Source organism: Lissotriton vulgaris, chromosome 5 (assembly GCF_964263255.1).
Source record: "Lissotriton vulgaris chromosome 5, aLisVul1.2, whole genome shotgun sequence".
Classification (NCBI taxonomy): domain Eukaryota; kingdom Metazoa; phylum Chordata; class Amphibia; order Caudata; family Salamandridae; genus Lissotriton; species Lissotriton vulgaris.
The window spans coordinates 314,043,460-314,071,445 of NC_141693.1; the positions used below are offsets into that span (position 1 = coordinate 314,043,460).

General features: G+C 45.6%; 1 protein-coding gene across 1 annotated transcript in view; it reads left to right on the forward strand.

Annotated features, from left to right (window-relative positions):
- PLCH2 (phospholipase C eta 2) overlaps nucleotides 1–27,986 on the forward strand; it is a 548,160-nt gene that overhangs the window by 421,118 nt on the left and 99,056 nt on the right. The window lies entirely within an intron of this gene.

Below are 27,986 nucleotides of genomic sequence, written 5' to 3' on the forward strand. Positions count from 1 at the left end.
AGAGTACAATTAAATTAACCCACAGTGTACATTCCCTTTCCACTTAAAATGTATATGTTGTGAAGTACATTACATACATCATTTGAACCAAATCTACTCTTGTGTATGTCAAAACTGTTTCACTCTGGGACCAAGCCTTCGGCAGGACAGTCACATGTATGAATATTTGATGAATTTTCAAATGGAGATTTCTTGTAAAATATGCAGAGCAGTCAGTTACATTGTCCACACTTCTAGGCTTCACAAGATGAGGCTGGGTGAAACATTAGTTAATGTTTTCTTTCCTAAAGAAAACATATTTCGTTTTTCTGCACTGGAAAGCATTTGGTTCTGGTGTGAAAAGGGAGCTCTGTAATGACCACTTTGAAGAGCAGTAGCAAGAATGATGCCCCATGTCCACGTAGCAAGTCATTAAATTCAAGAGTGTTTTTGGGCTTGTCTCCTTGAAAAAAAAGTTAATAATTGACCACAGTAAGGCTCTTGTGTTGTTCAGAGCCAGCTTGGATGCCATGCGGCTGTGAACAAGCTGTATAATATACAATACTCACTTCTGAGGCTACATATCTCTTTTTCAGAGGTAACGGGCTGCAAGAGAGGAGAAGTATTGAGACAGAGCCATGTTTTTAAAACAAAATGATCTCGATATTTTTTGTGGATCCTCACTGCGTGTTCTCTTAGTAACTTCAATATACGGATCAGTGAATTGATGATAAAATATTAGAAAAGCTAATGTACGCCCAAGGAAGAAAGATGATGGGCCCTTATTTATGAAGGGCTTACGCCGCGGTTGCGTCACTTTTTTGTGAGGGTGCATAAGCATATCAATGCTCAATACAGCGCCCTATTTACAAAGTGACGCATCTAGGTAGAGGCCTGCTCTACATTATGCCTGCATCAGGTATAATGTATTCAGGGTGGGAGTTCCTACGCAAAAAAAAGCCAAGAAGAAGTGCGCCACTTCTATGACTTGACTGCGTCAAATACTTACGCCTGTTTCAAGCAGGTGTAAGGAGTAACGCAGGACCTGCACCATTGCTGTAGTAGCATCAATTTACCGAAACACTGCAGCAATGCACCATTACTGCGCCACCTGATACGCCAGGATTCCTGACGTATCTGGTCAATCCTTGCGACATGGCGCACTGTAGTGTAAATACGGTGTATCCATGGTGTCTCAAGAAGGGCGCAATGAAAAATGTTGCATCACTGTTTTTCCCCAGAGAAGCACCGCTTTTCATAAATGAGACCCTTGGAGTCTGGTTGCAGTGACAGTCAGACACCTGTGAAGACTTACCATGGTGTCTGCACATTCGCAGGCGCACACAATCGTAAGGCACACCTGGATGCTGTTCCTGGGCTTTGATGACGAAGAGATGTTTTGCTTGAACCAATCGGCTGTCCTTTTCATCAGCCTGATGTACTTATCAGTTTGCTCTATGGAGTGAGATGGTGAGACATAGCAATGTAATTGCTTTTGGCTTTTCATTTGTGGCACGGATGGTTATTCCCAACCTTGGCTCAAAGTCCCGATGATCCCCAAGTCATTAGAAAGCACAATGAGAAAGAGCAGCATGAGGCCGATATGCCATATCGATTGTAGATCCCCTATTGCTGGTGTTCACATGGTGAATAATAATAAGTTGTCTGTTACACAGTGATACATACTACACTTCTAGGAGCTGTAATTGTCACATATTGCCAATTAACCAGTTTTTAGTGTCCATTTTATATACAATCCTTTAACTATGGGAAAGAATAATTAAAATCCTTGTTTCATTCTGATTTCTCTGGGCCTCATTTACGAGGATTTGGCACAGGACAGTGCCACAAGGATTCTTGCTGTGCTGCCCTGCGTCAAAAGAAAAAGGGCAGGAATGTGCTGTATCTATGATATATGATACATTCCTGTCCTTTTCCCCTGCGCTGGCGCACAATGGGCTGCCCTGCGCCAATGGAGGCACCCTTGTGCCATGGTTCAAGGGTGTCTGCTTTGTTGGGAGTGATTGATTTTGTGCAGAAGTGACACCTTCCTGCACAAAAACAATCACTGGGGGTGTTTTCCTCTTTCTATGTGTGCTGCAGAACGCAGCACACATAGAAAGAGGAATACACAAGGATAAATATTGATATTAGCCCTCATTGCGCCAGAGGTGGTGTTAGAATCTGATGCATTCCCAGGTTTATGATTTCTTGTAATTCTGGGAATGCTTCAGATTCCATGGGTGTTGCGTGGCAACACCCAAAACAATACCCATGGAACTCCCTTTCACACAGTGTTTTGCATGAAAGGGACACATATTTACAAGGCCATGAAAAGCCACGCGAAGTGGCTTGGCGTGGCCTTGTAAATATGCTGCAGCACATTGCGCCACCGGAGCGCCAAGAAAGTGACGCTCTGGTGGTTCAAAAGTGACGCTACGGGCCTCGTAAATGAGGCCCTCCATTTTCAGAATTAGAAAGATTGGAGCACTGGGCAATAAAGGAATGTGCCCACGATCACACTGAATAAAGTGGGTAAGTGGCATCTGTAAATATGCCATTCACTTCTAGATCCTAGGTGTCCAAATAATCCAGATTGGCTGTGCTAAGCATGCAAAGAAAATGCTTCATCAGCCCGCCAGAGCTATTAAGCTCTATACAAAGGCAATTTTAAAACACTGCAGACCATGCCAACTCCATTCATTACCAAGTGATGGTCGTTTTATCTCCCTTGGGGGTTGGGTTGGAGTTCTCAGTCCGGTTACCACTGCACCAAAACCCATACCTGCTGGCACATTATGGCACGCCATAGGAGAGAGTTCAAAGACTGAATTATCATTGATCCATTTCTTCCATCTCAGTCTCTAAAGCAGGTTTGAGATACACCTCTAGGCACCATTGGCTAGCTTGAACTGCTGAAGGCCACTTCTCTCTTCAGTACATTACGTACGAAAACTCTTACTAGTACCAAAGGTAATCCATACATATACAGAAATGAATAATTGCGGCATCAGTACCCAATGTGCGCTGCATAATCAAAAAATCCCACCCATTTAATATTCCAAATGTTATCCAAATGATAGAAGGCAAATTCATGTCAAACCCATATTCCTGATGACTCACAGGAGGTGGGAGAGCCTCCAGACTCACGGTGAAAGAAACAGAGACCCCACCCTGCCAAACAGCCAAGGGGGCTACGGTTTCCCACTGGTTCATCCCTGTGCGACCCAACCTGGCGGTGATCAGGAGATGGCTTTTAAATGGAATGCTTCTGAAACTTATAGATATTTTAAAGGAGCCGCACTGTGGAAGCGTGTGTCTTGAGAAAGGCTCTCAATGGTTCCAAATATTTCAATGCTGCCATACATCATAGGCTCGTATCTTTAAACCCAATGGACTTAGTTACCGTTTCCAATGCTGGAGAGACCCACAAGTCTACGTGGAACATGGCTGGTCATGAAGATCTCCACAGTGCAGTTACAAGTGGTTTGCATGGCGTATCACAGCTTATCCTCAACAGGGAACTCCATGGACCACTTCCGAGCCAGGAGGTTGAGTCAAGCCAACTCATCCTCCTTCCCATTTGGGGTGCATTCTGGCGGTCAGAGCCAGAGGGGCCTCATCATACAGTACCTGGTAGGTCTCACCCTCCCCCTGGGCCAGGCTCACCTCCCCACTCCCAGGCCATGCAGTTGATGTTAGTTCTTTTTCCGTCCTGCACAGCCTCTTCTATACAGTGCTCTTCTGTGTGGACACTTCCAGCCTCCCTTCACCACAACTTCATTACTTCTCTCAATGCCAATGCAGTCAGTACTTCCAGCAGGATTCAGGGTCCCTGTACCCTTGAACAGCCCCTAGTCACTGGGCTGCTGATTCCACAAGTCAGGCTCTCCTCTGGGGGATGCAATCCAGCAACACCCTTTATTCAGCAGGGAGACCTGGTCCAGTCAATCTACAGCTCTCCTTGCTTGACTTGTCAATGGTTGGATGTAACCTGAACAGAATCTAGCAATCTGACATTCTGGCTCTGCCACATACTTGTCTTCTCAGTCACACTACTTTGTATCTTAATTTGCGCCTGCGGTTACCGGTGCTCAGCACAGGCACTTAATTGTCGGCACCAGCTCTTAATTTTCGACACCAGCACTTAACTGTTGACATTGGCACTTATTGCAGCTGCCACCTGGTGGTGCTGTTTTTATAATTTACAGATGAGCAGAACAGCAAGTGTTTATTAATTCATTATGCATTAAAAACAATTAATACCTGACACCCAAGCAATTTGTATAGCTTTGGGGGCATGGAATAGGCTGAATTGTTACACTTGTAGCAGTGTGCTTGTTAGTAGTTGTGTGGGTACTGTCACTGGCAATGGCAGCAGTGTCAATGGGTAGTGCAAGCTGCAGAGATCTCCTAACTAAAGCTCTGGCACTTTTTTATTATTTTTTATAACAAATTAGGCACTGCATATCCCTGGTTAGGTCATGAGAATTCATGGCATCTCAGGATTTCCAACAGCCTTTTGCAATTTCCCTCCACACATTGGGCTCCTGCACACCCCCTGCGTGATCAGTGCACGGTTCCGAGCTTGGAATGGGAGCCTTTGGAGGTCCATGAGGGAGATGAAGGTTCTGAGCTGTTGCAGGAGGTCGTTCCAGTCTTGGCTTCGAGATACGAGTAGGCGCATACTCCACTTCTGGTCTACTTGATGCGAGGGAGGTATGCCCCTGCCTCTTACCTGCGCTCTCAATTTTATGTATTCATAAATACAAAAAAGAATATGAAGATGGATTTCTGTGCCAAGCCAGTAAAGCATACCACACACACACCGCGCTGGTCCTACCCCATGCATGCGCAGTGCACAGACATTCCCATCGAAGTCACAGAAAGATGGAGCAAAGAACCTACTTGAATGACCGTAATACACGTTTTAGCATGGTACGCCAGTAGGCATTTGGCTCTGACGGTGAAAGGGTAAAATGGCCTTCCCTTCCACTTATAATTAATACTGTCACCCAGTGCTTGATTTGAGCTGGTGAACGCAGGTTTGGTCCACCTGCACTCATTACTGCAGGACGACACAATTTTTTCCACCACAGACTTTGATTCAGAGCAAAAGAGAGAAAACAGAGGGAAAGAAGAAAGAGAAAAGCGGAAAAACAGCGATGAAGGGAGAAAGCAGGAATGAAAAAGAACGTCCTAGGGTGAGGTATAGAGGCAGGGAGTGTCTGGTGGTGGATTAAAGAGGCCTGAAGTGGAGTCAAGGCTACACAGCCTTAGTATTCAGCACTCCAAACTTTGATGACGCTGGCCGCAGGCTTATGAGCACAATTTTGGGCCCCTGCACAAATTATGCACAGATGTCACTACTACCAGTCTCTTTCCGACCGCTAAGAGGACAGCAGTCCCCAAAGAAGCAGTGCACTTTACGTGATCAATGAACCATCTTTAAGGTTTTCAATTACTTTACACGGAGGCACAAATATGACTCATATTCAGTGAGGCATAAATGAAAAACCTAAAGAGACATACTGTGGCTTCACAGACAGTTGAACTTACGGCATACACTCCAGAACCAACCAGTGGACATTTCCGACCCAGAGCTGGCACGCCTCAACAACAAAATGGATGAAATAACTAGAAGAGTCACCTTGTGGCTGCCATCATGGTAGGACTGGCGAAAGCGGGCATCGGGCATTTCCCCGGTGGGCCACCAGGTTGGGGGATGGTTTTAGGCCCATGGGGGCTGTTTTAGTTTCTGGGGGCCGGCAATATCAGCCCCCAGTAACAACATTGGCCGAAACCGGCCCTAGCAAACAGCCCCCCCAGGGGGAGGGCAGGCCGAGCAGTTTACCAGCCGGTTTCGGTTCCCAGTCCGGCCTTGGTTGCCACCCATGGCCAGACAGGCCGTACTGGGCTTCCAGCATTTCTTCGGGAGGCTGGGAGGGAGGGGGCTGATTTTGCAGCGGTGGGGGCTCGATTTCTAGCAGTGCTGCAATATTTGGCCCCCAGTGACAAAAGCAGCAATGATTTACATTTGCACACCCCCTAACTGCCTCCACCCACCCCCAGGGGGCTGATCTGACAAAATTGCCAGGGCAGCATTGAGCTCCCAGTCCGGCCCTGCTGCCACCCCTTCCCAAAACCCTCGCCTTCAGCATATCTGGATCCCTACGCGCGCCCCAGGTTAGTGACTACCCACTGTTCCAACAAGTGTTAATAATTCACTATACAAATCCATTAGTTCAGCAGAATTAGCTGTCCAGCCAGCCTCTAATTCACTCCCCAGGTGTGTTTTAAATTTATTCCCTCTCATTTAATGTGTGCTAAATCAACAGAATACTCCTGTTCTGCAGATGTGACAATATTTAAGGGTGTCGAACCAAGTTTAGCTTGCGAGCACATGCAGTGCCCGGGGCACCAGGTAACCTTATTATTCTGCATACCCCCACACCCTCTCCCCGTCGAACTCCAATTGCACAAGGCACCCATTTGATCCACCGTAATATTAAACGTTAATTAAGGCTGCTGATAGCAGCAAAGGCTTGTTGAGTGCTGTGCACAGATATGGAGCTCTGCCTTCGGGCAGAACTGTGCACTGCTCCCTTTATTGATATTCCTAACAATCCCAGCGGACGAGTGGGCAGGAGGGAGTTGAGCTGAGGGATGATTTTCTGTCTACGCTTTTAAAATAATTTATTTGTAATCATTTTTTTAATGAGATCTGGCAGGATGGCCTTTCAGCTCGTCCTGGAAATTGTTGTCTGAGCTCCTAAAAATAATTATTTTTTAATTCGTAGGGTAGGGCATAGGAAAAAAATCACTGGCAAGGGAAAACAATCATTGACCAAGTTAATAAGTCAAAGTATGTGTATGTAAATATATATATATATATATATATATATATACATCACTTCATTAACCCAATGAGGAGACGCCACATAGCAGGAGGTTAATCAGCCTTTAATGTGAGGAAGCCAGTTCGATGAAAAGACAGCTCAACTCCAAACATGTAGAGCCCAACGCGTTTCGAGCACTACTTGTGCTCTTGATCACGGGCGGAGTAAAGGCAAGATGCAACGGCTGTCAGAGGGAGCCTTGATAAGCATAGCAAGTCCCGCCCTGTAAGGCGTGGGCCGACTGGCCTGATGGTACTTGTAGTTCCCTTCTGAGTATAATCCCAGTGGATGCTGTGGTATGCCAAATTAAAACACAGTGTTCCCCCAGTGGGTCGGGTTCAAACTGCCGCTTACATCGTACTGTGCATGAAAAGTCACTCACACTGACCCTTCTGTTCCTCTGTGTCTCTGTTCCTCTGTGTCTCGAATCTTCAAAACACCATGATATATATAAAATCACAATAGCTCCATCAAGTCCACTCCAATTCACTTGTAGGATAGTAAAACAAGGAAGCAAAAGCGGCACTACAGGGCTTCCAATTGCAAATATTCTTTATTTCACCATATATACATATATATATATATATATATATATATACATATATATATACATATATATATATATATATATATATATATATAAATAAAAGTGACGATGCAGCAATACAATAGGTATGGAGTTTAGAGAGTTGCTATTGAAATGGACCAAGGATTTGGGAGGTTAGCACGCACTGCTGACACTGACAAGCTGAAATAATGTTGGAGAATTAGGCTCAGGTGAAATTTAAATCACGCTGGTGTAATTCACCTATTTTGGGGCATTTTGCATTGTGCTTGTGGGTGAAATTATTGAAATTCCTCCATTATGCCACAGCGAGTAATTAATTTACAGTTTGATGGAAAATTATAGCGCAGGAGCAACGCAAACAACCAGAACACGAGCTGCTGTTGTTGACTGCAATTGCATTTTCATACCTCTTTTTGTGAGAAATGCAACCTTGGGTCAAAAGTTGACTCACAACACGCTAAAATATGGTGCTTAATAATGGATATGCATTGTAATTTTCCTGAGATGTAACAAAATTATATAAAAGCAAATTACGCATATTTTAGAAAGCTCTAGAGAAGGGTATACATGGCTGCTCTTGACAAGTGAAAATCTCATCTCATCCACCAGCGGCATAGAGCCCGATGAGATTTGTAATTTGTTTTCCGGCTGTAAGTGTCGACTTACATATTCCTCCATGCTTACTGATGTTGGCAGGAAATCCAGGACTGGCTGAAGATCTCCTATATGACATGTAGCCGTTTGACAGCCAGGCCACCTCAGCCAAAGCACTATGATGTTTGTCTGTGGTGTGTATGGTGAGCAAGTACGAGTGCATGGCCCTTCGACAAATTGGCTTTTTCAATAATCTATTTATACAGCAGCAGACGTCATCCACATAAAACGTGAGGCTGCATATTTTTTCATTATTTTTTTTTTCAAACTTTTTATTCATTTCTATTCCAGCAAAACAGTTAAACAGTCTTGAGCATAAAAAATCAGTGTAGCACATCACATCATTATTATAAACACCTTCAAGTACTACAAAGTCACAATTATGCAGTTCCACAACATTCGAGACCCAACTCCCTCTACTCATTCTTGGGTCGTCAGACTCCCTCCGAATCTGAATCATTCTCATCTCGGTCCAGTGGTGGATCACAAATATCACCTCTGTATTTATTCCATGCCCCGAGATTTTACCCCACTTTTTAGGGCATCCCCTTCTACTGAATACTGCCCTTTCAGCTATCATGGCGGTCCCCATATCTCTACCCCACGCTGCTAGAGTAGGCACCTCCACCCCCCCATTTATGTGCTACCTTCCTCTTGGCAACCATAATGCCCAGTGTTACCCAACTCTGCCCAGAACGTGTGAGGTCATTCGGCTCCCATATGTTTAACAAGCAACGCCCGGTCTCAGGTGGAAGTGAGACCCCCTCTGATTGTGATATAGTTCTCATTACTTGTGTCCAACATTCTGCTCTTCTAGGACAATCCCATATGGTGTGAAAAAAGGTTCCTTCTTCTCCGAAACCTCGCAGGCAGAAGGGATGCTCTGCCCTCCCTATCTTGTGCAAAGTGTGTCTAGTGTAGTATGAACGGTGTAGGATGCGTAACTGCACAAGTCTTAGGCGTGAGGGTATGCCCACCTCCCTTGGGGATGCCAATGCTTCCTGCCACTCTGAATCATCAATCTCACCAATATCTTGGGACCAGTTATCCTTCAGGGGTCCCGTCGGGTCAGGCAGGTTATTCACTAGTTTACGGTAGGTTAGAGAGGCTGCCCTCTTTGGCCTGTAATCAGTTAACAATCTATCTTCCATAGGAGATGCCTCCAGAACCTCTGAACCAGGAGGCAGTGCTGTCATCAGGGCATGTTGTATCTGCGTGTACCTGAACAATTCCTAGGGGGCCAATTCGTATTGCTGCTGCAGATGCTCAAAGGAGACTATTTCCCCTCCCTGCCACATATCTCCGACCGTTGATATTCCAATATCATCCCATCGATCAAATCCTTTACTATGCCTAAGTTTTCCTAGCCGTTTCGTGTCCCATAGTGGAAGCTGGGTTATCACCCCCCGCCATCCTAATTTGGCCTGAGCCGTTTGTCATAACCCAAGTGTATGACGCAATGGTCCAAACATTGCCAGTGTCAATTTCTTGTCATAGAGGGGAGCGAACATACCTCTCACGACTAACTGTGCTTTGTCTGCCTTAAAAGCCGGGTACGATTGTGGGAGATGTACCCATTGATTAATCACTTTCCGTTGCGCTGCCCAATAATAAAGTTGTATATCAGGGAGCGCTATTCCAGCAATGTACCATCCGCGCACCAGCTTGGCTTGCGCAATACGTGCTGGTTTATTACCCCACAGCAGATTACAGACCTGTGCCTCAATAGCTTTAAAGTAAGGTGGCATCACTGGGTATGGTGTGTTTTTTAACATATATACAGGAACCGGGGTAGGGCCATCATTTTAAAAAGTGCTGCCTTTCCCAGTAAGGTCAGCGTCAATGTTCCCCAGTGACGTATGTCTCTTTAGAGACTATCTAGCAGCAGCTGCAGATTCTTATTATAGAATTCTCCTGAGTCTGCTGTGATGTAAACACCCAAGTACTTGAACGTAGTTTCCGCAATCTTAAGCGGGAAATTGTGAGGGAGATGCGGCGGTGAGCCATGTAGCACATACAATATGGACTTGGATCAGTTGATGGTGTACCCTGATGCCTTACCATAAGCCGTACAGATATCTAGAAGACTTAGTATGGAGCGCCTCGGTGAGGCCAAATATAACAAGATATCATTGGCGTATAGGGACACTTGATCTTCCCAGCTATCTGTCCATTTGAGGCCTCGTATCATTGGCTCCTAGTATATCCATGTCGCCAGTGGCTCTAATACCAGAGCAAAAAGTAGCGGTGACAATGGGCAGCCCTGGCGCGTGCCTCTCGCTAAGGGAAAGTCATCAGAGATATGGCCGTTGTCAGTAACATGCGCTATTGGTTTAGTGTACAGCAGTTGAACCCATGAACAGAATTTGGGACCGAACCCCAGATGATGTAGCACTGCGAAGAGAACCCGCACTGTACGTACAGTGCACTGCGGGTGCAAGCACACCATGTAACCTCCTCAGGTTGAGTGCTGTGTTACTGCCTGGCATAAAGCCCGACTGGTCTGGGTGTATGAGCTTTGACAGGTGCGGCGTGAGTCGAGTCGCCAGCAGCTTTGAAAGGATTTTAGCCTCTGCATTTATGAGGGAAATAGGTCGATATGAGCTACAGTTATCCGCAGGTTTCCCAGGTTTTAAAATAGCCACTATGGTGGCTGTGCACTGGTCTGACGGGAGCTCCCCCGCTTTCAAACTGTCCGTGAACATATTCAACAGGTGAGGCGTGATGGAATCAGCCGTTCTCTTATAGAGTTCGACTGGTATGCCATTTGGTCCTACCGCTTTGCCCGATTGCAACGCCCTAATGGCTGCTTTCAACTCATCTGTTGTGAGGTCGGCCTCCAACTCTTGGGCTTCTCCAGGAGTTAATTTGGGCATGGCGATGTCCTGTATATAAGTCAGCGCCTCCTCTACTGACATTGCCGAGTCTGTAGAGTATACTGTCTGAAAGTGTCGCACCAGTGTGTGTACTATTGTGTGTTGGTCCGTTGAAGGTTGTTCCCCCCCAGTGCTGAGCTACGCTATCCATCTATCACTTTTCTCCCGTTTATCTAGCCATGCCAGTAGCTTCCCTGCCTTGTCGCCGATTTCATATATTTTGTGTCGCGTGTCAGCCAGCTGTTGTCTGGTCAATTCCGTTAGGAGTTCTCTATGGTGTCGCTGCGTGAGGCGCAAGTTGTGAGCTGTGTCAGGGGTTGGGCCTCTAGTGTGCTGTGCCTCCCCAATATTCAATTAATACTCTAGATTCTGCAGTTCCAGCTGTCCCTCCCGTTTGTGTGCTGCGATGGAAGCTGCGACCTGTCCCTTGATAACTGTCCTAAGAGTGGTGGAGGAAGCAACAGGCCCCGCATTGTCTTGAAAGTAATGGCTCGTCGCCTTCTGGAGTGCCCTTCTGATCTTGGAAACCTGTAGATAACCAGGGCATATCGGATAGATCTGGTGCCGCTTCTGATGGTGATGGGTATATCTGAGCAGCAGTGGGGAATGATCAGAGATGCCCCGTGGTCTAATTTCTATATTGTCTACATTTTGAAGGCTACCCAGCGAACCCAGGAAGTGGTCTATTCTCGTTAGTCTAATATGGACACTGGAGTGATATGTGAATTGACGTTCCGTGGGGTGGTGTCTTCTCCATACATCTATAAGACCCATTGCGTCCATGAAACTCCCAAGGCGGGATAGTCCAGGGGCACCCGCCCTCATAGGGAACCTTTCCATGGAGTCGTTCGAAACTGCGTTAAAGTCTCCACCAACAAGTAGCTCCCCCGCTGGTAACCCAAGTAAGAACGCACTTAGATCTGGGAAGGCCACCACGTGCAATGCTGGGGGGTGTAAACCAACACTATATTTAAGGGCCTTCCCTCCCACTGTGTAATTATGGCGGCGAATCTCCCCAACCCATCAGACTTAACTTCTTTTATTATCAAGGGGAACTGCTTCTTCATTAATATTCCAACCCCCCTGGAGCTCAATGTAAATTCGGAATGCACCAGCATTTTGTATCCCCACCTATCCATTGCTTTGCTGGACGTGCCTGTGAGATGTATCTCTTGCAAAAGTACCACTGCCGGGCCTCCCCTTTTAATACACTGTAGAACCAGGCCCCGCTTTATTTGGTCACCCAGACTGCGTACATTCCACATGAGCATGGAGAGGGATGGTACCGTGGTGCTGGATCCCCCCGCCGAGTCAACCTGCGTTTTGTCTCCCATCGCTATGTCCAACAGACCTATTAAAGCTAGTGACTTGTCCTCGTGTGCGCTAGTACTGCATAACCATCTTCATACATAACAATAACATGTCCACTATACCAAGAACTTAGAAACAGTCCCTGCCCTCCAAGCCCCTCCCTGCCTCCCTGCCTTGCGGACCCAAAACTGACCGCCACCCCAACTCAGCAGAGTGCTTAGAACCCAATCCCCGAAACTTTACTTGCATGTACAGGAGCGGGAAGTCCGAGGAAGACCATTTCTTCCCCCTGCCTCAGAGTCCATAGCCATCAATAATTCCATTTTAGTCATAAGATCGAGGTGGGCCATAACTTATATCTGGGTAGACTACCCTTATTTGAAGGTGGGCACTCTCTGAGGATCTCACTCCCCAGAGTCCTTATTCAATTGTTCCAACTCCTCCTCTCCTTGTTCAATGTCATCGGGATCACCTCCTCTCCCCAGCCTTCGTCGTCTCCTGTGCGCTCGTCCGGACCCCTCCCCCGGTCGCCATCCCTCAAGCCAGTTGTGGGCCTCTTCCGGCGTTTCAAAAAAACAGGTTTTGCCGTCTGCCACCACACAGAGTTTTGCTGGAAAGAGCAAGGAATACGGTAGTTCACGGGCCCTCAGCGCCTTTTTCACTGCGAAAAAACTTCTGAGGCGTGGAGCAACCCCCGCCGTATAGTCCGGAAAGAAAGAGATCACAGAGTTTTGTACTCGGATAGGCGGTGCTACCCGTGCCGTCTGAAAAATAGCATCCCCGTCCTGAAAGTTGAATATGCGGACCAGCACCGGCCTCGGGGGGGGTGGGGGGTCTCCAGGTCTCAGCCTGCCACCTGGTACCCTATGTGCCCGTTCCACAGAAAAAAAAGTGGATAGTCCTTTAGGTTGCAGTCGGCCCTTTATGAGTTCTTCAACATAGAGGTCCATAGCGGGGCCCCCTTCCTCCTCTGGAAGCCCCGTAATTCGAACATTATTTCGGTGGAGCGTCCTTTCTGGTCGTCCAGCTTTGCCGCCATACGCTTGTTGTCAGCCTCCAATTGCGTCACTTTCTTGATCAGTAGCGTAGTATCTTTAGCGAGAGACATCGTCACCTGTTCCACCTCAGTTACTCTTGCTGACATTTTTTGAAAATCCACTCGTAGGAACGGGACATCCATTGAGATTGTGCCGACCGTGGTCTGTACCTGGTGTAGGGCCGCCATTACATCCTCTAGTGTTGCTTTGGAGCCACCGTCTTCCTCCGCGCCTTTAGCCCCTGTCCCTTTACGTTCCGGCAGTGGGGGAAAGTCCTTAGTGTAGGCAAACTTATCCAGCTTGCTCTGCTGGTTCGTGTGGGACCCCTTGCCGCTCATTGTCCGCTTCGCAGCCCCTTCCTGCCGCTGATGGACTTCTGCAAGACAGATATGGCTTTTCGTAGAAGGGGCAGTAAGCAGGTCTCCACTGGGGAGCTCTATGTTTGTTCCACAGCTCCGTGAACCAGGGTACTCTCTCCCAGCGGCACGCCTCTAATATCCTGGGGGCTACCGTATGGTATCTTTAGTAACGGTCCTCCGCTATCTCGTGTACCCCTGAGTGCGTCTGTGCCGCACGTGCGCCGCTGTGTGGTGTAGTCCTCAGCAATCCTGCACTTCGACGCCCCCTGACTGAGGCTATGTTTATTGGAGATATTCTTCAGGCGACCTTCGTTCCGGCTGCCGATCGCAGTGCCATAAAGATGTTTGCCCCTCACTACATCCAGATATAGCTCCTCGATCTACAGGTTAGTGCCTTCCGCAGTAGGTCCTTTCGACCGGCCGGCTTAATTCTATGGCCCACTCCAGTCTATACCGCGGGTGCACCGTGTGTGCTCCAGCCCGGTCTTCGGTGCTGCTGCTCCGACCCCCAGTGCAGCGCCGACGTCACTCTGCGGTGCCGGCTCCCTTCCCTGTTCGACAGGCCCGAAGGCCCGATCCTGGCCGCTGACTCCGATTTCCAGGAGAGAGTTCCCTCGCCGCCGCACACCCGGTCAGAAGGCAGCTGTTAATGCCGCCACTGCCCCTGCCTGCTCACACTCCTATATCCGATGTGTACCGCCTCTTCGACTCACCATCCAGCTGGCCACACACCAGACTCGCGGGCCCGACGTCAAAATTTAGTCCCCGGCTGCAAACGTGCGTGTAGTCCGCAACCTGCCTCCATCGATACCTCACGGTGCCGACTTCGGGGAGACCCCACCCTTGGGTCGATGAGCTCCGCTCGACCTCCGCAACACAATTTCGGGCTCCGGTTACAGTTATAAGTGCGGATTAATGTGCGGATTCACGGGCGAGTTGGCCTCACCCTCGGAGCTCCACTAGACTGTGGCCATCTTGCTTGGCTGCTAGCCACGCCCCCAACAAGTTGGCTTTGTATGCAATGACATCTTAGTTAGAAACTCTTCTGTAACAAAAAAAAAGCTCTTTTCAATTATATTTTGAAAATCTAAAACAAAATTACTGTTTTTATTCCGATCTAAAGTTGAGAGGGTCTCTGCCTAGCCTGATGTGCCCAAATTTAGTGCTTAATTTGAGCTGGTGGTTTTTGGTGCTCAGCACTAGCACTTAATTGTCAACACCTGCGCTTGTGACAGTTTGCCACAAGGTGGCACTGTCTGGCTAATTTAGAGTTGACCACAGCAACATTTCATTTTTAATTCAATAAACATAAAAAATGACTATTCCCTGCCACCCAAGCCATTCTTATAGATTTGGGACCTGAAATTAATTTGTCTGAATTGTCACACTTGTAGGAGTGTGATGGCTAGTAGTTGTGTTGTTACGATCCTTGGCAGCATGGCAGGGGCTATGTGTGGAGCAAGTTGCAGTGCCGCCTGTCAGGAGCCCTGGAAACTTTTTTTATTTACCAAATAAGCACTGCCCAAATGGTAGACTGGAACTGTGCAACGGTTTCAACATTTTCAGGCTAAGTAACATTTTGCCATTGGTGAGCTCAATGGTTTCTCACAATATAAAATGCCTTTTTTTCTGCTGTTTTCTTGTGATCTGCTGTCACATAGTGGTGGCTCATTAAGTCTGCTAACTTCCCCTGCCTTGTGAATGTTCCATCCTTAGTGGTAGACAGCAGACTAGATCGGTCTTTAAGAAATCATCTTCAATCCTTTGCATGTCAGATGGGTGTTCCACTCACTGGGGATATCCCCGTAGAGTAGAGGGGAGAGATTTACTTCTGATTGTTTTTAGCATTTTGAGGCTGATGAGCGGCAAGTAAAACAAGGCATGTTTCAAGGTTCAAGAGGGGTGTATAAGACCGGATAACCTTGGCAGATTACCAGCCTTACCGTCGGGCTGGTCCTCATTGGTCATGCTGGGCATGGGTAGCATCACTGACTGCTTCGCTTGTTTATGTCCATCATGCATGTTTGGAAGGGAAGATGCATTCGCTCAGACGAACCAGATGAGCTCTGTCAATTCCACAGTAAAAGCCTCACTTTTTCCCTGTGGGAAGATTATATTTTCATGTAGTGAACATCTTTCATTAGCCTGTAGTGGTGATTGACAATTAGCCGTGCCCGCGCTCATTCCGAAGCCGCTGCCAGGGCTGGAATGCTAAATCTCGGCTGGATCAGGCTCCCTGCGGCTGACTGAGAGCCTGAGGCCGCCTCAGACGTGGAGCGAAATATGGGTCGGAAAGATGGCTCAGTCTGTGTGCGCATAGCTGCCAAGTTTCCCAGGTCCATGCATGATGTGCCGGTCCAGTTCAGGCTTTTTTTTCTTTTTTTCTTAGGATTCTGGGATGTTTAGTCCTCTTTTATAAGACAACAAGTCCCAGAATTCAAAGACTGAGAGTGCTCCCTGGATAAGGTTCCCACAGAACTTAAGCAGTCAGAGCATTCACGTTTCCCCGTTACATGGATGAGTAGCCCATCCAGTCCAGGATTTTTCGTTGTGTGCCGGGATTCATAGTTGTGTTTAGAATTGTCACTCTCCCTGCAGCATGTACAGTAGAGCATGGATTACATGAACATGGGGAGAGGATGTAGCCTTACGGTTAGAGCGGTCTCAGAGCGGTCGACCCCGAAGCGGGGGAGTCTCGGTAGCGACGCTCAACATCCTGTGATTCTGGGCAAATCACTTAGGGCTAGAAGTAGGTAATTCCGATTTACCTACTCTTAAATACCGAATTTTACCGATTCGGTATTTAAGAGTAGGTAAATAGGAAGGAGGCAGATGTAGGTAATTTTTATTTTACAATTACCGAATCTGTAAGATTCGGTATTTACTGATTCGGTAAATACTGAATCGGTATTTCCTATCGATTCCTATGGGCCTTGAAGTCCATAGGAATCAATAGGAAATACCGATTCGGTATCTACCGAATCGGTAAATACCGAATCCTGCAAGGGGGAATGGGGTGTCACTTTGACACCCTGTAGCACCCCAATTCCAGGCTTGTTTTCCATGTGGCACATATACATGCCCTAAGGGCATGTCTGTGTGTCACATGGCACAGGTGTACATGCACAGATGTGCATGTACACCTGAATTCGTTATTTACCATGCAATAGTATTACATGGTAAATACCGAATTCTAAAGGGCCTGTGGCACACTTAAAGTGTCACCTGCATCTGCATTTACAGATTCGGTATGTTTACCGAGTCTGTATTTACCGATTCGGTAATTTTACCGAATCGGTAAATACAGAATCGGTAAAAATACCGATTCTGTGAATGCATGCCCCCTACATAGGAAAAGGCATTTACCGGTCGGTAACGGCCGAATTCGGCCGTTACCGACCGGTAAATGCCTACCTACATCGGGCCCTTAATCTCCTTGTGCCTAACAAAAATGAATGTGTCCATCTGTAACGAAACTGGTGCTCATGTAAAGCGCTCTGATACCCGATGTCTCGGGTCTAGTTTGCTCTAGATAAAACTTTTTTTTAAAAGTCTGAGTTACTAGAGATTCCACTTATCCCAGTTCCTTGTAAGAGTAGCTCACACAGTGAAGGATTTTACTTTGCATTCTGTAAATTGTTGTCCTGTGAATGCCATTATAAATCAGGAATATAAGTCCCTAAATGTAAAGGAAAAAAAACTGGAAAGGACCTGGGAAACTGAATTACCCTCCTCTCGCATCCACAAGGCACTCTGATGTTCATTGTGAATTCTGAATAGCACCAGTGGGGAACTCTTGTTCCACTCCTAAGTTTTTCATTTTCAAGCAATTGCAATCCACTATCTGTCCAGTTGTAGCAAATAAAGTGAACCAAGACTTCCAGCATGCATCAAGATGTGTAATGAACACCCCAGGGGGGTGGGGGGGGGAGGTGTGTACTGAAGCCCCGTGAGCCCAATGGGTGTTGCACGCCTGATTACCATATAACTCAGGCTCCACCATAAATATATATTGTATCTACAGTTGGGTTATATCCCAATTTGTATCAGAGAAATAAAAACATGTATTTGTCATCCTGCTGTAATCTCAGCCCTTCGTCTGCTTCTGCCGTGGACACCACCAAGCACGCATGTGTTATGTCATACCTGCCAATTTACAAATTAATTTCACCGTGTGAGCAGGGGGTGGGGCCTTAAGAGGGTGGGGTGGGCCTCTTGCCGATAGCTACCTAAGAGGCACTCTGCCCCTCACCAATTCCCCCATCCCTACCCCAAGCCACTCACAGAAAAATAATAAAAACAAAGGGTCATTCAGAATACCACCGATGTCCTGGGGTGTTTGCACACCTCATACATTGGCTGCTTACAGCCTCCAAAAAAACGAGCTGGAAATCTACAGTTTACAAGGTTTCTGCTCCTTTTTCCTGACACTGTGTGATATCGGCCTCTCTCCGGGTGACCGTGTGAAGGGAGCCGAAATCACATGACACACGGTGGCACCGTGTGAGTTGGAGGGTATAGTTATGTGTGTTTATTAAGCGCACTGTCACCCGTGAAAGTATGCTGGGCTGAGCAGGTGTGTATGCCCAGCCCTATCTACGGTAGATTGGCTATTTGAATAGCCAGGTATTCAACTTCTTTCGGAATTCAGGATTTTACAGTTCTCTCAGATGAAGCACAACAAGGAATTATCGCTGTTTGGTGTAACGCGGCTCCAGAGGGCCTCCTTCCCGCTGGTGCAGTAAGGTGTGCTGAGATCAGGAATTGCCGTTCCCAGCAATTGAACACTCCTGGAAGACTCGCGGCCACGTTGGAAAGGTTCAGTGATGACTAAATAAGTGGTTAAACCTTTGGGACGAGAGGTCTCGGCTCACCAGCAGAGCATAATACACAGTGCCATTGAAAACACTCCTTTAAAAGCATCTAACTCTGTTTCTGGTGTTTTAACAGAAAGATTACGGGTTGTGAAGGCTCCAAATGGAGTGTATTTTTATTTTTATTTTAAAAGAAGGAGCGGAATATTGGCGCTTTGAAATCCTTGCGGCGTTTTCTGTGTGTGAGCAGCGCCCTCTGGCGGCACATAAATATACGAGATTTCAATTCACATACTCGATGAGGCGAAAGCAGCGCGCAATCTGATGCTTTTGCCGTACCGACGAAAGAATATTTTGAGTAAATGCACGCATTTTGCGTCATGTGAGGTTTTCTTTCACATTCGACATCAGAAAGAATGTGTTTCTGGCTGAAAAAAACCTCAGCTATAGACAGGAGACACTATTAATATTTCCAAGTCGTCTTGCGGCCAGGTTAGAGTTTAATGGTGATGGCATTTCTCATTTTAAGCATCCTCCAATGAGGCCCCGATACTGTCTGTTGTGTTATTTTGTCGTCTATATGCAGAAAATGAATACAACAATATTTGTAAAGATAATTTCGACCGCAACTCGACCCGAATGTATTCGATGTACAAAAACCTGTATGCCAGTCCTGCATCAAGCAGACCTAGGGGCCTCATTTATGAGGCTGTGCGTCACTTTTACGCCGCTGGTGCGTCACTTTTTGTGACGCACCGGTGGCGTAAAAAATGCGCCTTGTTGCGCCATATTTACAAAATGATGCATCTAGGTAGATGAGTCACTTTGTAAACCCCTGCGCCACATTATACCTGCGCCAGGTATAATGCATGTAGGGCGGAGGGAGGGGGGGGGGGGGGGGGGTTGACGCAAAAAAAGATTCATAGAAGTGACGCAGTGAAATCTATAAGATTTCACTGCGACATTTTTTGGCCGCTAATGCGTCAAAATCTTACGCCTAGACTGACGCAGGCACTAACGACATGGGACTTGCCCATGTGAAAGTACACATTGCTGGAGTTGCGTCACTTTTGTGACACACTCCAGCAATGCGTCACTTTTGCGCCTACAGATACGACAGAAATACTGACGTTTCTGTAACTCCTTGCGACATGATTCGTCATACTGTAAATATGATGCATCGTTAGTGTCGCAGGGAGAGCGTAGTGAAAAGTGACGCACCGCTGTTTTCACGCAGCGATGCGTCACTTTTCATAAATGAGGCCCTTAGTCTTTAACTAACGGGAATTCTACTTGGATAGGGTTAGGGGAGAGGTAGATTAATTAACACAACATATTACTTTTAATTTTGTGCACACTATGGGCTGATCAGTTTTCGGGTATTGCTGAATTTAAAATATTGCTTTGGAATTCAGAGACAGCTTATCGATTTGTACGCACCAAATTTTTTCCTCGTTGTGAATGGATGCATTATGCACCCCACCCCCAACCACCAATGAGGTGTACTGCCCTAAGCGGAAATACCCAAGCATGCCCCCCACACACATACTCCTTCCCAGCACACTCATGCATACGTGAGCAAATACAATGCCATTTTCATCTACTTAAAATCACACGTATCTCTTTCAAGTAAAAAAAGATAAAGAACAACTGAGCATAAAAATCACTCAAAGTGAAAACATTTTAAAATAAATGGCTGGTGGCCTCAGCCCTTTTAAGGTGAGCATTTATCACTGCGACTGAGTACACAAGATGTGCTTCTTGTATTATTTTTAAATGTAATGGTTTTGTGTGACAAGCATTACCTTTTTTTCTTACTACACAAGGAATGGATGCTATTTTCTCGGGCCTTTCACGCTGAAGGCTGCTATTGAGCCGCATTCAAGCATCTCAAGGGCAGACTTCAGCATTTTTTGCGAAATAGAGATCCCAGCAATAAACCAATCAACCTGCGATGAAATGGTTTCTTTGGAAGAAAAGGGTCTTTTTCCCTGATTGCCGGCCATCACAATCATGTGTCTGGGATACAGGGTTATAAGGCAAATTATCTGCATGCGATAGGTGACTCCATCCAACGTCTGACGTACACCCCTCCCCTGGGTTGGATTGGGATAAAAAATTGGCCCATGCACCCAGGGCCGGACTGGGAACCAGAACCGGCCCTGGCAAAGTGCTCGGCCGGCCCCCCTCTCCCCCTCCGGGAGGAGAGGGGAGGGGGGAGAGGTGCAACCGCGCTCTGTGACAGGGCCGGTTTTCGGCCGTTTTTGTTACAGGGCCGTTTTTGCAGCATAACGGCCCTGTAACAAAAACGGCCCCAGGGGCCCAAAACCGGCCCCCAACCATGCGGCCCACCGGGGGATTGCCCGGTGCCCTCAACGGCCAGTCTGGGCCTGCATGCACCCTAAATAAAAGTCTCCCACATTTGCTGATTGCGTCTTTTTCAAAACACTGCTTCAGGGTTTTAAGTGTTATAAAAAGAAGGAGGGAGGTTTCTGTAAAAGAGGCATGTTTTCCTTACTTCACTAAGATAAAAAAAAATTCAAAGGTTGCCAGGACTCTTTTTTTACTGATTAGGTCACACTGGGGAAACATACCTGAACATAAGGGAGGTCACTTCTGCTCAGGCCCCCTGCCCCTGCTCAATCTGCATACATTATTTGACCAGCCCAGCGAGAGACTCTGGGAATGACACCTCCACCTGTTGGTGATAGTGAGGGAATAGAGACCCTTCTGCCTCTGTAAAGGCCGCTCAGGCCCACACTGGGCCAGTGGCGGCATCTGAACAGCACAGACAAAGACCATATCAGCCACCACGCTGGACAATAAAGCGGCCCACAGCTGCAACTTGGAAACCGGCCCATTGCTCGAGTGCCCGCCTTACCAATCTCACCCTGCCCCTCCCTTGCCCCATCTCATTCTCACCTCTTTCTGGAGCTAGAACGTCTACCATGTTGAGTATGATTCACTAGGCTTATAGGTAGCCTGTCACCTACAGGAAATACTCTGATTTTTTATAATTGGTAAACAATTTGAGTGCCTGGAAAGAAAACCAGCGCATTAGGACCACATCGGCTCTCTTCCGACAACCAAAATGTCCTAATCATTAGCTAAATACTTTGCAGTTCTTGAGCTGTTAGTTGCTGGGAGAAACTTAGGGTCCTAATTATGACCCCGTTTGCATCGCTCTTGCACCACACAACATGGTGCACGAGCGACGCAAACTGTAGGACAGATTTTTGAAGCCACTTCGCGTGGCTTTGAATGGCTTACAAAATCTGGAATAATGCAACGCAGATAAGCGCAAATCGCTGCGCTGCATTACTCAGCATAAGGGAGACATTCCACGGGCGTTGTGTGGGTGTTGGTTTTTGACACATTCCCAGATTTGCCAAACCTGGTAAAACGCCAAAAGGACGCGTCTCCCCAGGAGAGGTGTAATCATTTTTTCCTCTTTCGATATGTGCTGCCAGGTATAATGTATGTAAGGGGGGCATTTTGATGCAAAAAGAGTCATAGAAGTGACGCAGTGAAATCTATAAGATTTCACTGAGCCATTTTTTGGCCGCTAATGCGTCAAAATCTGAGGATTGCTTTTGTGCAGGAAGAAGTCCCTTCCTGCACAAAAGCAATCCTGCATGCAAGACAGGCTCCCTAGCACCTTGGTGCAAGGGTGCCTGAACCGGCGCTAGGCTGCCAAAACGGCAACAGCGCAATGAAAACGGACAGGATAACTACGGCGCATTCCTGCCCTTTCTCTGTGATTCCCAGCAGCGCAGCAAGGTGGCTTGCTGATCTGCCCTGCGCCACAAATGTCATAAATATACCCCTTACTCGGCTTGGATCCTGTTTGTCCAATATCATCACCGCAATCTGTGACTCCCTACATATAAAGTCAATTTAGTTTATTCAAAGTTTGGAGAATGAGACAGTTCAATGATTCACCGATGATAAATCCTGAGGGCAAAGCATATAAGGTCCTGAATATTTATTTTTCTATTATTTTAGCATTTAATTTTTTATTCTTATTTAAAAAAAAGTGTATCACATCCTTTAATATCTGATAGGGCTGTACAATATGTTCTGAAATCGTATGCGCTCCCATAAAAAAGACATTTCAGTTGATCCATTCGCATGTTAACGTTTCAAATACAACAGAAAGCAATTATTGTGAGATTACAGTGAAAATTGAAAGAACAAAAACAGAGGAAGGATGAAGCCCTCCTCATAAACCCCCTTATCCCCCCGCAAATGTGTACAGCAGACCCTTAGAGAATTCTTCAGATTGAAGATTAAAACTTTAATTATTTGCATAATATATGGCAAGGGTTACACCAAAGTGCTGAAGTTATGCTTTTCCAAGAAAATGATGCAGTTGTGCAGTCTGCGCTGTCTACATTTGCTGGGTTCATTGCCCAAGAGCTCAAGAAGAAATGTCGTTTAATGTTAGGGCTGTCAGCGTCTAATGTTAGGCTTTGAGCATGAATCTCCCTTCTAAGCCGACATGGGCTGTCACCTGGATGCGTTTCTGGTGCCCCCTACATCTGTGTCCATGAGTCAGCATGTAAATGTAAAATTGTAAATTGATACTTGTATAGCGCACTACTCACCCGCAAGGGTCTCAAGGCGCTTGTACGAATACCGCTGTGGAACCCATCCTGGCTTTCCCTAGTGAGGCGTCCACTCCTGGGCAGCCCCAAGGTGGAGGCCAGGCATCCTTAGAGTTGTTGGGGCCGTTGCATGGCACCCTGGTAGTAGCTACTGATGCCAGCTTTTACCATCATGGGACCTAGTCACATTGGATACCACTGAGAGCCAGAACATTAAACGAGGTTTAAAACGTCATCTTCTTCAGCATTCCATGGTGCCTACCTCCACCTACTTACAAGCTCACCAAGGAATCTCCAAGTTGATCTCGGATGTGCATACGATTTAGATGCTGCATGATACTGAGACTGTCAAAGACTCGGGGTAGAACTAAACATTCCTTTTTTTGTAGCACCAAACTTAAGAGAATAGGAAGACGGCGCATTTCTAAATTATTGTTTTAAATTCATTTGAATCATATCCTCTTTTGAAAACAAAGATTTTCTTTAACAGCAGGATGCATATATTGGGGAATTGGGGCTGCGGCGGCCTGCACAGGTAAGCGCGGTAAGGTGGTGGGTCAGGGCGTGGCAGGGGGGAAGCTGGCAGACGACGTCATAGGTATTATTTATTTATTTAATTATACCTATTACGTCGTCTGTCGACTCCCCCCGCCCCACCACATTTACCTGTGCCAGCAACCATTAACTTGGAGCCTTATGTAGAGTTTGGCTGACAGGATACTCTAAAAACATGGCGGTTATCCTGTCTGTCATTTTACAAGTGCCTTATGCCATATTGCACTAGTAATACGGCTAACTGTGCATCCTCCATGTTTGTCACAGAGTATCCGGGACTCTAAACAAGGGCCTTACCCCCAGATGCATCAAGCATACATTTTGCGATTCCTTATTTGCGAAAAATAAGGAATCGCAAATAAGGAATCGCAAAATGCAATGCATCAAGAAATTGCCCAAAAAATTGTGATTTCTTAAAATTCCTTAACTGTGACTCGCAAATTGCGAGTCGCAATTAAGGAATACCTCCCCATTCATTCATATGGGCCTAGAGGCCCATAGGAATGAATGGAAAGACAATCTCAATTTGCGAATCGCAAATAGCGATTCCCAAATTGAGATTGCGATTTCAAGGGTGCAGGGGTGTCCAAAGGACACCCTGTTGCACCCCTGAAATTGATCTGTGCACATATGTTGCGCACACACATGCCCATTTTGCAAATTACCATGAAGTTGTACTTCATGGTAATTTGCGTGCCCTATTAGCGAAATCGCTATTTTTTAAACATTAATGCATTGCATTTAAGGAATCTCAATTTGAGATTCCTTAAATGCAAATAATCGCAATTTAGCAAATTCTCAATTTGCGATTTTTGCATTTGGGATGATGCATCCCAAATGCAAAAATACCGGTCACAAAGGCGCAGATTCTGAGAATCTGCCCCTGTGCGAGCGGATTTTTGTTCGATGCATCTGTGCCTCAATCCGTTATGTTAATGTTTTCTCTCCACTTGGAAAAATCAGACCATACATGCCATACTTTGTAGGTGCCCTTATGGTGTAGATAAAGTGTTGTTCTTATTTTGTTAGTATTTCAATGATTTTGTAAGATTCATGGGACATGCATTCCCCCTCCGTACAGAATCTTTTGTTAGGACACATGGTACAGTTTTAAAATTTGACAACAAAAAGAGCAGGAAAAGATTTAAGGTATAACAATTAACTAACTTGCTATTTGACAACCTACATTTTAAGCCTCAACAGTTGCTCAAGCTAGACATTCAAAATGCTAATAACCTTAGAAGAATAAGTAGCTATCTATTAACACAGTATGAACTATAAGGTAAGAATTAGTTCAATAAATCAAGAACTGTAGAGATTGAAATGTCACACAAGATATTCTCCACTTAGATTATTTATGTATATATAGCCCCGCCTATTACTTATATTTTGGGGCTGAATTTAGCTGCTTGAAAATTCAACGTTGAACCATTTGCCTTCTGGACTTAAAGTAATTGACTCATAAGAGAAAAATAACGATGCCCTGCAGTGTCTCGAAGTTGTACAACAGTCAGATCAGGTATCTGTTTGGATGATGTGAGTGGGAAAGGCAAGGCCAGGTAGATGGGAGTTGAGGGAAGTTGAAAAAGGTTGAGAAATATGCCACACCAGCAGATGTCAATAGGAGACTGCCGTGAGGGGCAGAGTGCATAATGGGTGCGCTTGGAGAAGCATTTGCTGAGGTTGGTGTTTTGTTATAAAGCATAAGTATATCTGGGGGCAATCATTATCCTGCAGGAAAATGAATCAGGAAGCAGCATTGTTTGTGGCCTTTTAACCACATACCAGAAGTATTCTGACAATGGATGACACTTTTATTTGTGTTCTGTCAACATAACCAGGGACTAGTTTCTGGATACATGGCCACAAATGGAAGGGAAGTCCTCGGGAAAACCTGAATACTGGTAGTAAGTTCACCGTGTGTCCAGTTTCAATTCGTTTTGAGATCTAAAATGTCTAGAGACATAGGGAATTAAATAGAATTCTTCAGATCTTTCAATTGAAAATGAGAAAAAATATACATTTCTGATTGGGAACAATCATGAATTTCGGGATTGATTTTTAGTATTTTTACAATGTTGCCATCCCACCTCCCTTTTGAGATCTGGGTTTAGCATGGTCTTGACCTTCTACCTCAGATTTCAGCATTATTACCTGGGCCATGAGTATTTTGATCTGTTACCATTAAATTGCTCCCTCAAAGTCTATGCTCAAACCCCATTTATGCACAGCTGGAAGTGCTTTGGAATCCCCTCTTAGACCAAGCACTGCCTACGGAGATTTGCACCATTGTCACAGTGTGTGCTATGCACCTTTATCCTTCCAGACCACTGAAAAACAACACAAACCTTGAAAAGAGCTGTGCACATCTGTTGTGCGCAGCCTTGAGCCGGCCTTTATAGTTTATTTTACAGTTGGTCCACAATGGAAGGGCTTTGTTTGCGTCCAAAGAATGTGAATTATTTTCAGTTGATTTCAGTCTAAAGACATTCAAGAAAATCTGTCAGGATTATGAATGTGCCTAATAAAGATTTCATGGTGCTTAAAAGTGGCTAATATTTCATGCAAGTGAAAAATGGAACGCTGCTGTCTGCAGATATGCGAATGGGAAATGGGCAGAAAGGAAGCTGTTTAACTGTCATCGCCCTGCAACTTTGATTAACGCCTCCCATAAATAGCCCCGAACAAATCCGAGCTCCTGCTGTGTCTCGACTATTGGGCAGTGCAGTGGCTGCTAGGTACCAGGAGAACAAGTGGTAGGCAAACTTTGTGTTCTGATTTTTATTGAGTGTTTGTGTAACTCACCAGGAGGGACACTGCCATTCTCAGCCATTCCTACCCCTTCCCTAAACCTGTCACTGCAACAACTACCCCACACTCTGAAACAATGATCCAATAATCTGGTTCTGTTTTTTTGTTTTATGGAAAAATTACCAAAGCGGGAATAGATAATGCTCCTACTCTCAGACTTGAAGTCCAACATTAAAATGAAATTTGGGGTTAACTTTAATAAACTAAAATAAACATGCTTTCTGCAAATATAGGATACTCGTTCATGTATGGAGGTTCTAAAAACAGTCTTCCTTTTTAATAACTAATCAATGATTTACAAAATCCAAGTGTACTTCATGACATGAAGCGTATACTGCCACCTGTTCCTGATGAAGGTGTCACATAATGGACATATGATTGAAACATGTCAGTTAAATATGAACAGCTTGTTAAATAATGTTTTTAATAGAGGTTGTTTACAGTTATAGAAAAATATTAACATATTTGTGGTACCTTTTTGGTTTGCCTCAGTTTCTGTAAGGCAGCCTTTTCGCGTAAGATTGCATCTCTCTTGAAGCCTTAACCTATCATTTAGTAAGTAATATATCATTTAGTACTGGTTTGATGAATTTGTCAGTTTTCAAATGTACCTTCCATTAGCTCTTGAAGATTATGGATCACAGTTCTAAGAAAGAACACATGTATATAATGGTAAACGTCTATAAAGCATCTCTTGTTCTGTTATCTTCTCAGGTTAATGAGAGGTGCATTTTCTGCATAACTATCTCATTAGTAACAATATTCTGTTCAATGTTTGTTCAAGACACACTATAGTGTGTGTCCCTCTTTCATTAGAGCTATATGTGGTATTTTCATTAAATATAATTGTCAATTGAGTACGGATCAAGATGAAGCAATTACTGCCTGTGTTTCTTAGCTCTGCTGTCTGCAGCCCCAGGACTACCTTAGATATGTTTTATAGTTAATGTATGGAAAGACGATGGGAAAAAGAAATGCCCTTCCGTGTCAGCACCGCAAAGAGAGTAGGATCATCATATGGCCCCATGACTTATTTTTCTTTGTCAGACTTTGACGCAGAGCAAATGAGAGAAAAGAAGAAAAGGGTGAAGGATGGAAAAAGAGAAAGATAGGAAAACAGGTGACAAATAAAGATGGTAGGGATGAAAAAGAAACTGGAGGAGTAAAAGAAAGAGACAGGAAGCGAAGAGTAGATGAAGTAAGAGGGATGACGTAGAATCAAGACTAAACAGCCTTTCTAATAGGCAACCCAGTCAACTCTTCAGCACTCGTGGTGGGCTCCTAAGAAAAACTTCAGGCCTCATATTTAGTTACAAATTAGGTACAGCATCTAATGGTATTGAACTCTCTATAGTATTTATATCTTGGAATATTTCAAGGAGGGTCTAAGTGGTTGGCAGTGTTTTGTAAACAATCCCAAGCTCCATATTTTGAATAACTTCTCTGCTACAGGTAAGTGAGACCATAGCAAGCTCCAGACCTCTCCGGTGAGAAAAACTTTTCCCTCTACACCCTG